This window comes from Triticum dicoccoides, chromosome 1A, assembly GCF_002162155.2.
Source record: "Triticum dicoccoides isolate Atlit2015 ecotype Zavitan chromosome 1A, WEW_v2.0, whole genome shotgun sequence".
Lineage (NCBI taxonomy): Eukaryota > Viridiplantae > Streptophyta > Magnoliopsida > Poales > Poaceae > Triticum > Triticum dicoccoides.
In genome coordinates this window covers 419,709,324-419,726,026 of record NC_041380.1, presented here as the reverse complement: position 1 = coordinate 419,726,026, position 16,703 = coordinate 419,709,324, and the positions used below count along the sequence as shown (strand labels likewise).

Sequence of the window (16,703 nt, the reverse complement as noted above, 5' to 3'; positions counted from 1 at the left end):
GGAACATGGTAGCAGTACATGAACATTTATGAATGTATCATGCATGTATGAGTATTACAAATGTTGTCTACAAATAGTCCAACCATGATTGCATACCCTCCTTAAGACTAGGCCTGGTTTTCTTGATTATCATAGCAAAATGTTCCTTGAAGCTATTGATACAGTATTCTAGATTTCTTTGCTTGTGGTCAAATATTATACTATTTCTATGCTTCCATATGCTCCTACATGCAATGATCAGGCATTCTTTGAAACATTGAATTGGCATTCTATCTTTGGCTTCCATCAACATATCAACTATGGCATTCCATTAAAAAACAAGTGCAATCCAGAAGTTCTGACTAAAGTCGCATAAAAAGAAAAGGTGGATGTAATCTTCATTAGGTTCATCATCACACATAAACACATTTGTTATTCTCAACATAGAAATTATTTCTGTTTAGTAGACCCCTTGTGTTCAATCTGTCTTAAAGGAGAAGCCAAAAAAATAAGAATATCTATTTAGAGAGACAGCTTGATTTCCATATCCAATGAAATGCATGTACAATAGCCGTGCAGATTTTTAAAATTTTACCACATCCTTGTAAAGTTTAATAGTTTAACTTGAATATCAAAACCAGGCAATTGTAAAAAAAAGCATTTGACGGCAGGAATGTCAAAAACCATTGTGTATAAACATCCTCAACATTTAAGAACAATTGATACCACAAACTGACTTGTGCGCTTCACCATATATAACATATGCATCTGGTATGCTGCACATAATGAAAGCAACCGCCATGCTTAAATAAATTAAATTATATACAAGAATATGAACAAGTTAATCAGCACAAATATGTTTGTACATTTCAGAAATACACCCTCAGCTATGATAATTTAATCCAGCCAGGATAACGCGCGTATATATACATGAGATAGTGCTTTGATTGCCAACAAGAATATTGTACTTTGGCAGAAAAGAACCATAAAAACAAATCCATGTAATCTTCAGCTTGTTTACTGTGCACTGAGTAGCTGATCAACTGATAAACCAGGCTGCTTCGAGAAGACAATAGCACCGTCTACAGTGCCAACTTTGTACCTGAGCATATTGTCATCTGTGACGATCCTGCATGATCCCCGCGACTCGGAATGCATGCTGATGCCAAGATAGTGGATATGGTCTTGCACGCTATTTCCACTGACAGACCTGAATAGAAGAGCAATGTTAGGGTGAAAGAACATCAGCTGGCAAAGAGTTCACAAAGGACAGAATGTTAAAACGTGAGAGCGGAAAGGACCTGCTGCAAGTGGGGTCTTCACCAGAATCGTCACAGATTTGCTCGATCGGGTATACTAGGCTATCGAGCCCAATATGGTGGCTAAAATCAGAAGCATGTCGTACTTTTCAGGATAGACAAAAACAGACGCTAGTACTACTTATGCTTGATGCCACTGTTCAGATATACAGAAGGTGTACTGTCCACACATGAACAAAGATAGTTACATCTGCCTCGTCTAAGATTTTTGTATTCAGAAGAACAGCACAGAAATCAAATTATACTATCACTGAGGTTCTTGATTCGCCCACACTTGCTGTCATTCCCAACAAAATATTAGCAATAACTAGTCTGTCAAATGTAAAGAGAGTTCAGTCTGAGAACTGTGCAGTAATTATGTAGTATGATTTTAGTCATGTTAGAAGTTCTTTCAATGCATTTTATACACATGAAAGAATCGATTAAAACTAAGAACAGAGGAGGAATGGAATCCCCAACAATGCACCCTATTCCATTAAAAAAGGATAGCTTGTAGTAGAATTTAGCAGGAGGATGAATTCATGAAAAGTAGAGAAACTTCTAAATAAATGAAAGCATATTTTCTTCAGACAAATATTAGCACTCACAATAAGATCAAGGACACAAAACGAAGCCATGGTCCCTCCCATGGAATGTCCAGTCACCATGATGGGAATATTGTCATATGCTTCCCTGGTCTTCTGGATGCCATTGATGACTCCATCACGCAATGTTGTATTATGATATGCAGAATAAAACGCACTGTGCACCTATAAACAGATAGATCACCAACATTAATACTGTGCATGAACCAGCATTTTCATCATAAATACTGTGCAGCTGCACTAATTGTCTTTGTAAACATACAAGGGGCTCGAATAGTGTAAGCATAGTAGCTCAACCAATGAATGAAAGGATCATCTAGACCAAGGTATGGGATAACTTGCTTCAATCGATACCGGGGGCTTTTACCCTCTTTTCGGGAAAGAAAAAACAAGTACCAAAGGAGGTGGTAACCTGAGAGACCACCAATGCTGGCTGTCATGGGAGGGGGAGGAGCTGAGAAGCATGCCTAAAGAAGCAATTGCATCCAGAGTAGAGACAAAGCCAGCAAGCAAGAACAAAAAGGAGCAATTGCATCAAAGAAAGGTGTTTTTCTTCATGCCATCATTTTTCTTTTCTCACGTACAAGCACAAATCCCATGTCACCACAACGGTTTCATTAACGGAAAAGGCTGGCGACATGAAGAAAATAGTGAAATGCTTTAAGGCAAGTAAATAATTAGGACTAAACGACACCATCACCTCAGTTTTATAGCAGAAACCATTGAGGTGGGAATTTGAGTTAAACATCGGTATAAATTATGGGTTTAGGCCTAATATAAATGCTGGGTTTAAAGGCGAGAGTTGGGGATTTTGTCTCAGCACACAAGAGCATTTTAGGTCCCAGAAACCTCTAGATCAAGTAGAGGAGAGTTCAAGGTGTTCAGGAGTGATAAAGAACATCAACCTACAGTGATGTCCGAGCAGCTCTGTCGTGGCTGCATACTCGAGCTCCAGTGTGCGCCGTCCAGCGGCAACGCTGCGGCCACCATCTGCATTTCAAAAACCAGAGACCAAAATCAGGAGATCAGAGTGTCAAGTGATGGGAAAAAATAGGGGAATAGCATCAGCAAAGATGAAGGATTTCGGATCCAGTAGCAAACATAAATCTTCACTCATGTAGCACCACTGAGGAGAGCGACCTGGACCTGGAGGCAGAAAGCAGAGGAGTTGAGGAAGAAGAGATCGTGTGTTGGCAAGGTCTAACTCGGTGCCTGGCTCCGGGTTGAGACAGGGGAGTGAGCTAACATGCACAACTAATAGTACAAGCTCTAAACTGACTCACTAATACATGTGCTTACACCACGAACTAATAGGTTTAAACTGTACAATTACTGCAACGATGTATTTTTCTTCTTAAAAGTCAAGACTCAATTTAGCTTCCGAACATATATACACCAACTGCAAAAGACAAAAAAGACCAGAAAAGAAACACAGGGAGAAAAACCAATTTAGCTACGAGTATTCAGGCAAACCTCTCCTTTGTTCATGTAGATTGATGACGACCTTAATATCATCAAAATCTAATTTCAAAGCACCCAAAATAGTCATTAGTGCCCAACTGAACCTAAGCATTGAAAGGAACTAATGTAGAGGAAACAAAAAAAGAGCAAGTTTATCATCAATAGCTCATATCGGCAGAAAGTATATCATCAATAGCGCGGATAAAAAATCTGGAGGTAGCAATGGCATATACCCATATGAGGGAAAGGGTAGGTTTAGGTACCTGGATGGATTTTACACCTTAGAAGCAGCACCTCTCAATGGTGATCTACTACCTGCAGCAAACACTGTTGATAAGTTGGGAAAAGGAAAAAGTAATTCAGAAATGAATTGTGACAGCAATGGATGCTAAACGTCCAAACATCAATTATTTTACAGGCATGGATACACTTCTAATTAAAAGACAGTCATTTCCCTAATTACAATATTACATGTGCGATTCTCCAACATCATATGTCACACATGCTTTTCCTGATTACAACAGAGGAGAAGCCACGATCGGACTACGCACAACATGTTTTTTGGACACCCAGCTCAAACTTCCCTGCAAGGCCTTTGACCCGACATTGCGATGCCTGCTCACCGTAATGCTGAATGTTTTCTTTTGTCCAACCTTGGAGAACACCAGCGTCTCTGGATAGACTCGCACTGTGAGAGACTTGGGAACCCATCTTCAGTGTGTATACTGAATTTATTGGCCCCACATTTGTAACGGTTCTGTTCACCGTGAATGGCCTTGTCCTGAGTGGCACTGTTATGGATGGGTAGTTCAACTGTGCCTCTGGTATCTTGGGAAGCATTTTGCAGGACAGCGTCGGGTCACGCGCAATGGTTGCCAAGCCTTGATCACCGAGGAGAGCACATATGTAGCCAGCATATTCAGTGATGCTAAGGTCATACACAAGGCCCGGATCAATAGCTTTTATAGGATTGGCATGGCCAGCACCCATGGCATACGCGGTTGCCCTCTGATGCTGCTCGTCCAAGATTGGGCCACCAGCGCTGTCCGTGATGTCAGCTGTGGTGAGGATGGCTGACTTGATAGCAGCAGCAGACCAATCAGGATGGGAGCTCTTGACAAGCGCAGCGATTCCACTGACATGTGGAGTCGACATGGATGTCCCTGATCTAATGTTGAATGGCCCAGATCCAAGAATGGTGAGTGGTGGCCATGCAGCAATGATGTTGAGCCCGGGTGCTAATATATCTGGCTTTAGCACACCGGGGCTGAACGTGCTGGGACCGCGGGATGAGAATGCCGCGACAGTGGGAGATGGACGGACACCAAGCACAGTGTTCTTGTATATGACTTTGGCACTGGCTTTGCTTGTTGCCCTTGCATACTCTATGATATTGTTGCCATCAGCCACGGTCACCTGCACAACATCACTGCCATAATCCTCCAGAAGGGTGGTGAAGCCAGCATCTTTCCTGTTGATCAGGACTATGCCAGCCGCCCCGGCACTCATGATGCCACTGATGTCAGACTGGTTGATTGCTGACCCTATGTCATTCATTGGTCCTGTGTTATGGCAAATCACAATTTTGCCAGACACATTTCTTCCAGCCAATGATGACTTGCAGTGTTTGTTCCAATACAGAGGAGCAGAGTTGGAGCTTGAGTTCGCAGTCTGATTGAAAGCTTCCCCACTGATGTGCTCGCCGTTGCCAAGCTGCACAACGGTCTGGAAGCTTCGGTCCACCGAGCCAGCTGCAACTGTGAGCAACCATGGTGCAGAGTTGGCAATAAAGGACCTTGGCCCGTTGTTACCAGCTGCAGCCACGACAACAACACCCTTTGCTACCGCATTGAATGTGCCAATGGCAACCGGATCATCAGTGAAATTGACATCAAAAAAGGGGCCGAGGGAGAGTGAAAGCACATCAACACCATCCTTGACGGCTTCATCTAACCCGGCAACTATGTCCGAGGATGCACACCCAAGAATTATGCACACCCTGTACATGGCCAAGTGTGCATGTGGAGCAATTCCGGCAGCTGTGCCCCTGCCGAGGCCGTGGGCTGAGGCATGACTGACGAAGTTCCCAGCTGCGGTGGACGAGGTATGTGTTCCATGCCCCGTGTCGTCTCCGGAATCATATGCTCTGGGATTACGGAATTTGGCACCTATCAATTTGTTGTTGCAGCGTGCAGCGCCATGGCATGAGCCCTTCCACTTTGATGGGGGTGGCGGGATGCCACTGTCATCAAAGGAAGGATGCTCTGCGTATATGCCGGTGTCCAGAACCCCGATTATGACTCCTTGGCCATAGTTGGTGTCCCTCCACAGCCCGGCATCTTTCTCCAGTCCGAGGAACTTCGGAGTGTGAGTGGTGCTGGGGTGCCAGAGATGGTCTGGAAACGCCCGCAGAAACTCCTTCCTCTGGGACACCATGGCGAGGTCGTCTTCGGTGAGCCTCACGGCAAACCCCGTGAAGACCTCAGTGTAGGTATGGATGAGGCGTGGCTCATCGGAGCCGGCGAGAGGCGTTGGCAGGAAGGAATCCTGCCACCAGCGGTGGTCGTCCTCGCTGCCGGCTTCGACGGGTGGCCTCAGCAGCACAATGTATGTGCGATGGCCTGGAGAGAGGCCTGCACCTAGGTCGTCGCATACCGCAGGTGCAGGAGCATGCAGGAGCATGAGGGTGAGCGAGAAAAGTGGGATCATGAGGTTCTACTGGTTGGCCAAGGATGCCATGGCTTGAGCTGAGGTGGTGGTGATGGAAGAAGCGAGAGGTAGAGAGGACGACGGGGCTGCTGGTGGTGGAAGCACGGCGCAGAGGAGCAAATGCTTCTTCCTCTTTCTCTTGGTGGTGGTGGTGGTGGTGGAAGCACGGAGCAGAGGAGCAAATGCTTCTTCCTCTTTCTCTTGGTGGTGGTGGTGGTGGTGGAAGCACGGTGGAGAGCAGCAAATGTTTCTTCCTCTTTCGCTCACTCTACCTCGGTTGGTTTTGGGAGAGAAAGAAAGGGGGGGAGAGCACAAGCACAGCAATGGCTTCGGGCCTCAACGTTAAATGCTGCGTGCTGAACCTTGCACGCACGCCTAGATGCTCCTGTGCCTATATGTGAGTCAAATCACATTGTTCTGTGCGGTTCCTCTTGGCAGGGAGACACACAAGTGATGCCCTGACACCCCTACATGGCGTAGGGAGACGCTCGTGTCGAGCTTGCGCTGGTCGAGAGAAAGCCTCCGCAAGAGAGAAAAGTTGAGCTTCCATCTATGGAAAAAGAGGAAGCTCCGCTCCTGGTGGGTGGTGGCTGAAGGAAGTGACCAAGGGGAGAGGACGACGCTACGTGTCGACTGTTGCGCTAGCGTGGTTTCAGTTTCAGCTAAATTAAAATCAAAATAGCGGGGCACTAGTCCCTGCAAAGCACACAAGGGCAAGGCTATCCTTCATAGACACTGGTGTGTGTCGAGCTTGCGCTGGTGGAGAGAAAGCCTCCAAACAAAGAAAGGTTCGACCGCGTCAGCACGCAGCTTGCAGAGCTGATGGGGAAAATGGTGGAGGAGGGAACAGAGAAGTGACCCAAAGGGAGAGAGGACAGTGGCGGTGGTGGACTGGTGGTGGGTGCACTGCGAGAGAGAGAGAGAGAGGCTGAGCTTCCACGATTCCATCTACGGAAAAAGAGGAAGCTATGCTGCTGGTGGGTGGTGGTGAAAGTGGCCGAGAGGACGACGCTGCGTGTCGAGTGTTGCGCTAGCCTGATTTAAGTTTCAGTTGAATTGCAAATTAAAATAGCGGGGCGGGACAAGATGTTTAGCGGAGTTAAACCACAATTAGCGCTTTTTGATGGAAAATTCAGTAGTAAATCAAAGCATCTGGATTTGGAAAAGAGAGGAGGGAGGAGCTCAGCTTGCCTGGCGAATTGGCGATGGATGATCTGGACGAGGCCGGGACTCGCGCATCGTCGCCTTCGTGTTGCGGAAGCGGAAGCAGCCAGCGCCTCCTCGCCGCTGCACAATCCTTACTCCAGCAACTCGCCGGCGCTGCGCCTGCCGACCCCGTGCGCTCCGCCTCGGGCCCTCGGCGACGAAATCCTGCCGCGACCTCTCCGGGCCGGGGCGGCGCTCTGCGTCTTCCGCCCGCGGCTGCCTCGCACTTGCCGCCTCGGGCCCTCGGCGACGAACTCCTGCCGCGGCCTTCGGGCCGGGGCGCCGCCCTGCGTCTCCCGCCCGCGGCTGCCTCGCACTTGCCGCCCACGCCTCCGACCCGCAACCCCCCTTCCGCCGCCTGCGGCGTTGAAGTCGCCGTCTCCGCCCATGGCTCGGGCCTGGGTGGCTGGAGATCCACCGGACCGGAGGGAGAAAGAAGGGGAAAAGTGGATGGAGTGGTACTAATTGGCTAGAGAGAGAACCCGAGAAATGCCCGCTTACAGTCATAGGGGCAGCTGGTGCGTGCGTGTTCCCTGCAATCGCGTTGCTTTCCTGTCAGCTGTAGCGTACTTTTGCCTGGGCGCTTTCTCATGTCCTGTGCCACATTCCAGCTCTGTTTTCTTTTTTTCTTTTCCTTTTTTTGATTTGAGTTGTCCAGGTCTGTTTTCTGTGGAGCTGACCTCACCCCTAAGGCCCTAACAAAGTTCTGCCTCAGCTCAGGCCATTCAAACAAAATGATGGGCTGCCGTTTTCTCAAAACTAAATTAAATATTGCAATTACCCTGTAAAAAATAAAATATTGCATTTTTTTACTTAACTCTCAAGCAAGCAAACCATACACTATGTATTTCACGCACGCTAGTCAATTATTAGAGATTTACGACTATTTTGTATTGTACTTCCAATCATTCTTATTCTTATGCCAGTCAGTTTTCACAAAGATATGATACTAAACATGATTTTATCCTAAGACACTGGTGAGTCCAATCATAATGCTCTCATCTTCATATCTTCACCTCGCTATTGAGGAGCTAGTGGGTGTGTCGGTTTGAACTCAAACACACCCAAAATTTTCAGATAACTTGCAGGTTCAGGTCGACTCATTTAAAGGCATGGAGGCTAAATTTTTGAGAGAGAGAGATCCAGAAATCTTCTACCTTTCATGTGAGAAGCGGACAGAATGAGGTTGCTACGATCAAGTGATCACGACAACATGGGAGTTAGACGAGTTAAAATAAAAATACCGACCTAAGAAACAGGGCCAGAACAATGCTAATATCTCATTCTCGATCACCCGGGTGAGTCTCCAAGCATCGCATCCCTGCGAGAAGCCAATGATCTCTGTCGCGTTCAATTCTGACCATGGTCGAACTGACCATGGTGAAGGAAATATGCCCTAGAGGCAATAATAAAGTTGTTATTTATATTTCCTTATATCATGATAAATGTTTATTATTCATGCTAGAATTGTATTAACCGGAAACTTAGTACATGCGTGAATATATAGACAAACCGAGTGTCACTAGTATGCCTCTACTTGACTAGCTCGTTAATCAAAGATGGTTAAGTTTCCTAGCCATGGACATGTGTTGTCATTTGATGAACGAGATCACATCATTAGAGAATTATGTGATTGACTAGACCCATCCGTTAGCTTAGCACTATGATCATTTAGTTTATTGCTATTGCTTTCTTCATGACTTATACATGTTCCTATGACTATGAAATTATGCAACTCCCGAATACCGGGGGAACACCTTGTGTGCTATCAAACGTCACAACGTAACTGGGTGATTATAAAGATGCTCTACAGGTGTCTCTGATGGTGTTTGTTGAGTTGGCATAGATCGAGATTAGGATTTTTCACTTCGTGTATCGGAGAGGTATCTCTAGACCCTCTCGGTAATGCACATCACTATGAGCCTTGCAAGCAATGTGACTAATGAGTTAGTCACGGGATGATGCATTACGGAACGAGTAAATAGACTTGCCGGTGACGAGATTGAACTAGGTATGATGATACCGACGATCGAATCTCGGGCAAGTAACATACCGATGACAAAGGGAACAACGTATGTTGTTGTGCGGTTTGACCGATAAAGATCTTTGTAGAATATGTAGGAACCAATATGAGCATCCAGCTTCCGCTATTGGTTATTAACCGGAGATGTGTCTCGGTCATGTCTACATAGTTCTCGAACCCGTAGGGTCCGCACGCTTAACGTTCGATGACGATATGTATTATGAGTTATGTGATTTGATGTACCGAAGATTGTTCGGAGTCCCGGATGAGATCACGGACATGACGAGGAGTCTCTAAATGGTCGAGATATAAAGATTGATATATTGGAAGGTTATATTCGGAGACCGGAATGGTTCCGAAGTGTATCGGGTATTTTCCGGAGTACCGGGAGGTTACCGGAACCCCCCGGAGGATTAATGGGCTACAATGGGCCTTAGTGGAGAAGAGAGAGGGCCGGCCAGAGGTGGCGCACCCCCCCCTTGCCCAGTCTGAATTGGACAAGGGAAGGGGTGCGCGCCCCCTCCTTCCTTCTCTTCTCTCCTCTTTCCTTTCTTCTCCTTCTTGGACTAGGAAAGGGGGAAACCTACTCCTACTAGGAGTAGGATTCCTCCCCCCTTAGCGCGCCACTTGTGGCCGGCCGGCCTCCTCCTCCCCTCCTTTATATACGAGCGAGGGGGGCACGCCATAGGCACACAAGTTGATCTTTAGCCGTGTGTGGTGCCCCCCACCACAGTTTTCCACCTCGGTCATATCGTCGTTGTGCTTAGGCGAAGCCCTGCGTAGATAACTTCATCATCACCATCAACACGCCGTGTGCTGACAGAACTCACCCTCTGCCTCAACTGGATCAAGAGTACGAGGGACGTTAAGGAAATATGCCCTAGAGGCAATAATAAAGTTATTATTTATTTCCTTATATCATGATAAATGTTTATTATTCATGCTAGAATTGTATTAACCGGAAACATAATACATGTGTGAATACATAGACAAACAGAGTGTCATTAGTATGCCTCTACTTGACTAGCTCGTTGATCAGAGATGCTTATGTTTCCTAGCCATAGACATGAGTTTGACTTGACCCATTCTGTTAGCTTAGCACTTGATCGTTTAGTATGTTGCTATTGCTTTCTTCATTACTTATACATGTTCCTATGACTATGAGATTATGCAACTTCCATTTAACGAAGGAATACTATGTGTGCTACCAAACGTCACAACGTAACTGGGTGATTATAAAGGTGCTCTACAGGTGTCTCCGAAGGTACTTGTTGAGTTGGCGTATTTCGAGATTAGGATTTGTCACTCCGATTGTCGGAGAGGTATCTCTGGGCCCTCTCGGTAATGCACATCACTATAAGCCTTGCAAGCAATGTGACTAATGAGTTAGTTGCGGGATGATGCATTACGGAATGAGTAAAGAGACTTGCCGGTAACAAGATTGAACTAGGTATAGAGATACCGACGATCGAATCTCGGGCAAGTAACATACTGATGACAAAGGGAACAACGTATGTTGTTATGCGGTTTGACCGATAAATATCTTCGTAGAATATGTAGGAGCCAATATGAGCATCCAGGTTCCGCTATTGTTATTGACCGAAGACATGTCTCCGTCATGTCTACATAGTTCTCGAACCCGTAGGGTCCGCACGCTTAAAGTTTGGTGACGATAGGTATTATGAGTTTTTGTGTTTTGATGTACCGAAGGTAGTTAGGAGTCCCGGATATGATCACAGACATGACGAGGAGTCTCGAAATGGTCGAGACGTAAAGATCGATATATTGGATGACTATATTCGGACACCGGAAGTGTTCCAAGTGGTTTCGGATAAAAACCGGAGTACCGGGGGGGGGGGTTAGTGGAACCCCCTGGGGAGTTAATTGGGCCTCATGGGCCTTAGTGGGAGAAGAGGAGGGGCGGCCCAGGGCAGCTGCGCGCCCCCTCCCCCTCTAGTTTGAATTGGACAAGGAGGGGGCAGTGCCCCCCCTTTCCTTCTCCTCCTTTCTCCCTTCCTTCCCTCTCCTACTCCAACAAGGAAAAGGAGTAGGACTCTCCCCTTGGCGCGCCCTCCTCCTGGCCGGCCGCCTCCCACCTTGCTCCTTTATATACGGGGGCAGGGGGCACCCTAGAACACACAAGTTGATCTGTTGATCTATTCCAGCCGTGTGCGGTGCCCCCCTCCACCATATTCCACCTTGGTTATATCGTAGCGGTGCTTAGGCGAAGCCCTGTGTCGGTAGCAACATCATCACCGTCATCACGCCGTCGTGCTGATGGAACTCTCTTGTGAAGCTCTGCTGGATCGAAATTCGCGGGACGTCATCGAGCTGAACGTGTGCTGAACTCGAAGGTGCCGTACGTTCGGTACTTGGATCGGTTGGATCGTGAAGACGTACGACTACATCAACCGCGTTGTGCTAACGCTTCCACTTTCGGTCTACGAGGGTACGTGGACACACTCTCCCCTCTCGTTGCTTTGCATCACCATGATCCTGTGTGTGTAGGAATTTTTTTGAAATTACTACGTTCCCCAACAGTGGCATCCGAGCCAGGTTTTATGCGTAGATGTTATATGCGCGAGTAGAACACAAGTGAGTTGTGGGCGATACAAGTCATACTGCTTACCAGCATGTCACACTTTGGTTCGGCAGTATTGTTGGATGAAGCGGCCCGGACCGACATTACGCGTACGCTTATGCGAGACTGGTTCTACCGACATGCTTTGCACATAGGTGGCTGGCGAGTGTCAGTTTCTCCAACTTTAGTTGAACCGAGTGTGGCTACGCCCGGTCCTTGAGAAGGTTAAAACAACACTAACTTGACGAACTATCGTTGTGTTTTTGATGCGTAGGTAAGAACGGTTCTTGCTAAGCCAGTAGCGGCCACGTAAAACTTGCAACAACAAAGTAGAGGACGTCTAACTTGTTTTTGCAGGGCATGTTGTGATGTGATATGGTCAAGGCATGATGCTATATTGTATGAGATGATCATGTTTTGTAACCGAGTTATCAGCAACTAGCAGGAGCCATATGGTTGTCGCTTTATTGTATGCAATGCAATCACCCTGTAATTGCTTTAATTTATCACTAAGCGGTAGCGATAGTCGTAGAAGCAATAGTTGGCGAGACGACAATGATGCTATGATGGAGATCAATGTGTCGTGCCGGTGACAATGGTGATCATGACGGTGCTTCAGAGATGTAGATCACAAGCACAAGATGATGATGGCCATATCATATCACTTATATTGATTGCATGTGATGTTTATCTTTTATGCATCTTATTTTGCTTTGATTGACGGTATTATTATAAGATGATCTCTCACTAAATTTCAAGATAAAAGTGTTCTCCCTGAGTATGCAACGTTGCCAAAGTTCGTCGTGCCGAGACACCACGTGATGATCGGGTGTGATAAGCTCTACGTTCATCTACAACGGGTGCAAGCCAGTTTTGCACACGCAGAATACTCGGGTTACACTACAGGAATCAGCTACTTTGTCGTCTGCCACGGCGGACGGCAAAGGCATGAACGGCAGACGGCAAAGGCCTTTGCCGTCAGCCGCGGATGGCAAAAGGCTCCGGCAAAGTAGGCTACGGTAAACAGCTACTTTGCCGTCTACTTCCTGGCGGCTGACGGCAAAGGCTCTTTGCCGTCTGCGGCGGACGGCAAAGAGAGCGGACGGCAATAATTACGCTGTCAGTCCGTTAAGTGGCTAACGGCAGGCCTTTGCCGTCCGCCGCTGACGGCAAAATTTCTAGTGTCTTTGCCGTCCGCCGTATGATGTCATCTACACGTCACTACATGGCAGGTTCTTTGCCGTCTGCCACTGATGGCAAAGTGCAGGTTCTTTGCCGTCCTCCACTGATGGCAAAGTCTTTGTTGTCTGCCACTGTAGGCAAACTGACCAAATGGGTCAGCTCCCAGGAAGCACAGCTAGATGCCACGTGTCTTCTTTGCCGTCCGCGGCAGACGGCAAAGAGCCCGTTGCCGTCGGTGGAAGACGGCAAAGAGCCTGCATATTGGCTCTTTTATCTGTTTTTTATTAAATCCAACAATTTTCATCACAAATATATATGACATATATAGATATATTTCAAAAGGCCATTACAGAGCAAACATATAAGATATCCAACACATAACTTCATCATCCAACCATATATATTACATGCATAGTTCCATCATACATAACAAGTTCAACATAGAGGCATCCAACCATATATATTACAACAGTTTCATCCAACGATACATGCATAGTTCAACGATACAAAAGAAATAGAGAAAGGGATAAGGAGCACTCCATCTATGCAAGCTTTCGTCAAGTGAATGAAATCTGCAAAATGAAAAATAAGAAAGTTAGAACAAGAAGAGTAGAACAAGAAGAAGAGTAGAACAAGAAGAAGACTAGAACAAGAAGAGTAGAACAAGAAGAAGACTAGAACAAGAAGAGTATATCATTTATGAGCTAACTTACGTGAAATGGATCATATATGAGCTAACTAAGTTGAAATGGGTCGTTTATGAGCTAGCTAAGGTGAAATGGATCATTTATGAGCTAACTTAGTTGAAATGGGTCGTTTATGAGCTAACTAAGGTCAAATGGATCGTTTTTGAGGTAACTAAGGTGAAATGGATCGTTTTTTAGCTAACTTAGGTGAAATGGATCATTTATGAGCTAACTTAGTTGAAATGGATCGTTTTTGAGCTAACTTAGGTGAAATGGATCATTTATGAGCTAATTTAGTTGAAATGGATCTTTTTGAGCTAACTTAGGTGAAATGGATCATTTAAGAGCTAATTTAGGTGAAATGGATCGTTTTTTAGCTAACTTGGTGAAATGGATCGTTTATGAGCTAAATTAGTTGAAATGGATCGTTTATGAGATAACCTAGGTAAGATGGGTCATTTTGGAGTTAACCTAGGTGAAATGGGTCATTTTAAAGCTAACGTAGGTAAAATGGATTATTTAGGAGCTAATCTAGGTAAAATGGGTCATTTTTGAGCTAACTTGGATGAACTGGATCATTTATAAGCTAACCTAGGTAAAATGGGTCATTTTAGAGCTAACTTAGGTAAAATGGATAGTCTATGAGCTAACTAAGCTAATTATGCAATTTTTGACATAAGTAAGCTAAGTACAGATCGTTTTAGAGCTAACTTAGGTAAAATGGATGGTTTTGGAGGTCAGTAAGCTTATCAAGTCATTTTGGAGGAGAAGAAGCTAAGTCTAGGTCATTATGGTAAGCATTGGAGGAAATAAAGCTAAGTCTAGGTCTTTATGCATGTGTTAAGCAAAACACTAGATAAACTTACCAAGATCCAGGAGGTGTAGGAGCGGGGTGGCTCGTGTCGGTAGCTGGAGAAGGATCGTGCGATGCTTGTCTGGAGTTACGCTGCACCAAAGATCATTTCCAATGTCTTGTTAGCATGATGACACTCAAATGTTAAGACTAGCAAGTAATGTCCATTCAAATAAAACTCACCGTGGTCCCAAGAGCAATCACTGGCATCGGCGGAGCGGTCTGACCTGTCTTCTCGCACACAGACTGCACATTTGGTTTTGACGACTCAGTCATACTAGTTAGTAATGAGACAAACACTACATGAATGTTTTGGCTAATCTGCAGAAGAAACTTACCACAAGGAGCTCGTACATGGCCCTTGCCTGCATGCCATTCCGTGCCCTCTCCTCCTCCATCATCTTTGTCGTCCTCTCCTCCAACTCCCGCTGCCTCTCCGCCGCCTCCGCCAGAAGTTTCTCCGTTCTATCTCTCTCACTCTATATAGCAGCCTGCAACACCACTCACATGACCATTTGTAATCATTGATGGAAGCGCACACAATGTAATGGAGAAAGATAACGGAGTACGTATCACTAACCTTGATGGCGAGTTGCACTGGCCGTTCACGAGGCATTATCTCAGGAGCGGAGCTCGACTGGCGCGCCTTGATCTCCGGGAGAGTGCTTTGGGTAGAAAGCGTCCAAATACTGTCATAATTGCGTCATAGCATTCTCTGCCCAAGTTGAACTGAGCCTTCAGAGCCATTACTTGTGAGATGGCATCCAACTGACAAAGCTCAGTGTGCTCGTGGAGCGGATGTTTCGAAGACTCCAACATTTCATTGAAGGCCTTTGCAGATTCCTCCATCTCCTCGTCCGAATCCCGAGCATCATCATAGCCTTGCACCATGTTTTCCATCCCGGTACCATGCTCGTCGGTGCCACGACGATCCACCTCAGCTCGGTCACATTGGGCAGACTCACCATGAAATGTCCACACCGTATAATCGGGCGTAAAACCACTCTTCTGCAGGTGTTTGCCCATTTCAGCCTCTGTCTTATTTTCCCAATTGCCGCACCGGAAACAGGGGCACCAGGTTTTCTTTGGCCATTTGCAAATGCGGCTTGCACAAACCCCTTAGTTTTTGTGAACCATTTAGTGCTCCATTTGTTCTGACCAGTGTGACCGGTATACATCCAAGCACGGTCACTCATCTTGACTTTCAGAGCTACTGGACACACAACAATTATATATGTAATTCACCATGTATATATTCATCAGTTGATCTACTTTGTCAATTTTATTACGTCCATGCAACCTACACTCTAATAGGTAATGATAGGTCCTAATCCCACCTGTGTATGTGTAGATTGGGTTCATTTTCCCATGCTATGCTCTGGATCCAACGCAAAATTTCGGCAGCACCTCCCCGTTGTTCTCCTGATACACGTCTCTGCAATAAACAGAGAGGATGTGTACCCGGAGAACAACAGGGGAGGCACTGACGAAATATATGCGTCGGATCCGGAGCAAAGCATATGGGAAAACGAACCCAATCTACACATACTCGGGCTGTCCATGGATAGCGTTGGACAATTCGAAAGAATCAAGGTTATAAATATGCAAATGCATGCATATTTATAACTATGACGCTTTCGAACGGGAGACACATATTGGTTACGCATACTGATGATTCAAGACACATATATAGCTAGCTATCAAGTTTCATCGGAATAGATCAAATAATTAATGGGGGAGGAGGACTTGTCATTTGTGCTCACCCACGAACGAAGGGGCAGAGCTCGTCAAACGCACGGCGAGGTCGTCGAACACCAAACCTCACAGCGATGAAACAACTGCACATTTAAAACTACACGATCAACACAATTATATATGATGTTTTTCATAACAAAATCAAAAAATATATGACCTAACTAATAATTCACAAATATATGACCCCGTCGGCCTCTGGAAGGCCAAAGAACACCTTTTCGGGAGGTGTCGGTGGTCGGGGTGTCCTGTCGGTGTCGGGGTGCCGTGTCGGGGTCGGGATGCTGTTTCGGGGTCGGGGGGTCGGGGTGTCGTGTCGATGTCGGGGTAGTGCCGTGTCGGTGTCGGGGTGTTGTTTCGGGGTCGGG

General features: G+C 46.1%; 1 pseudogene; it reads right to left on the bottom strand.

Annotated features, from left to right (window-relative positions):
- Positions 1-765: 765 nt before the first annotated feature.
- On the bottom strand, positions 766-7,235 carry LOC119276886 (annotated as a pseudogene).
- Between the last annotated feature and the right edge of the window lie 9,468 nt (positions 7,236-16,703).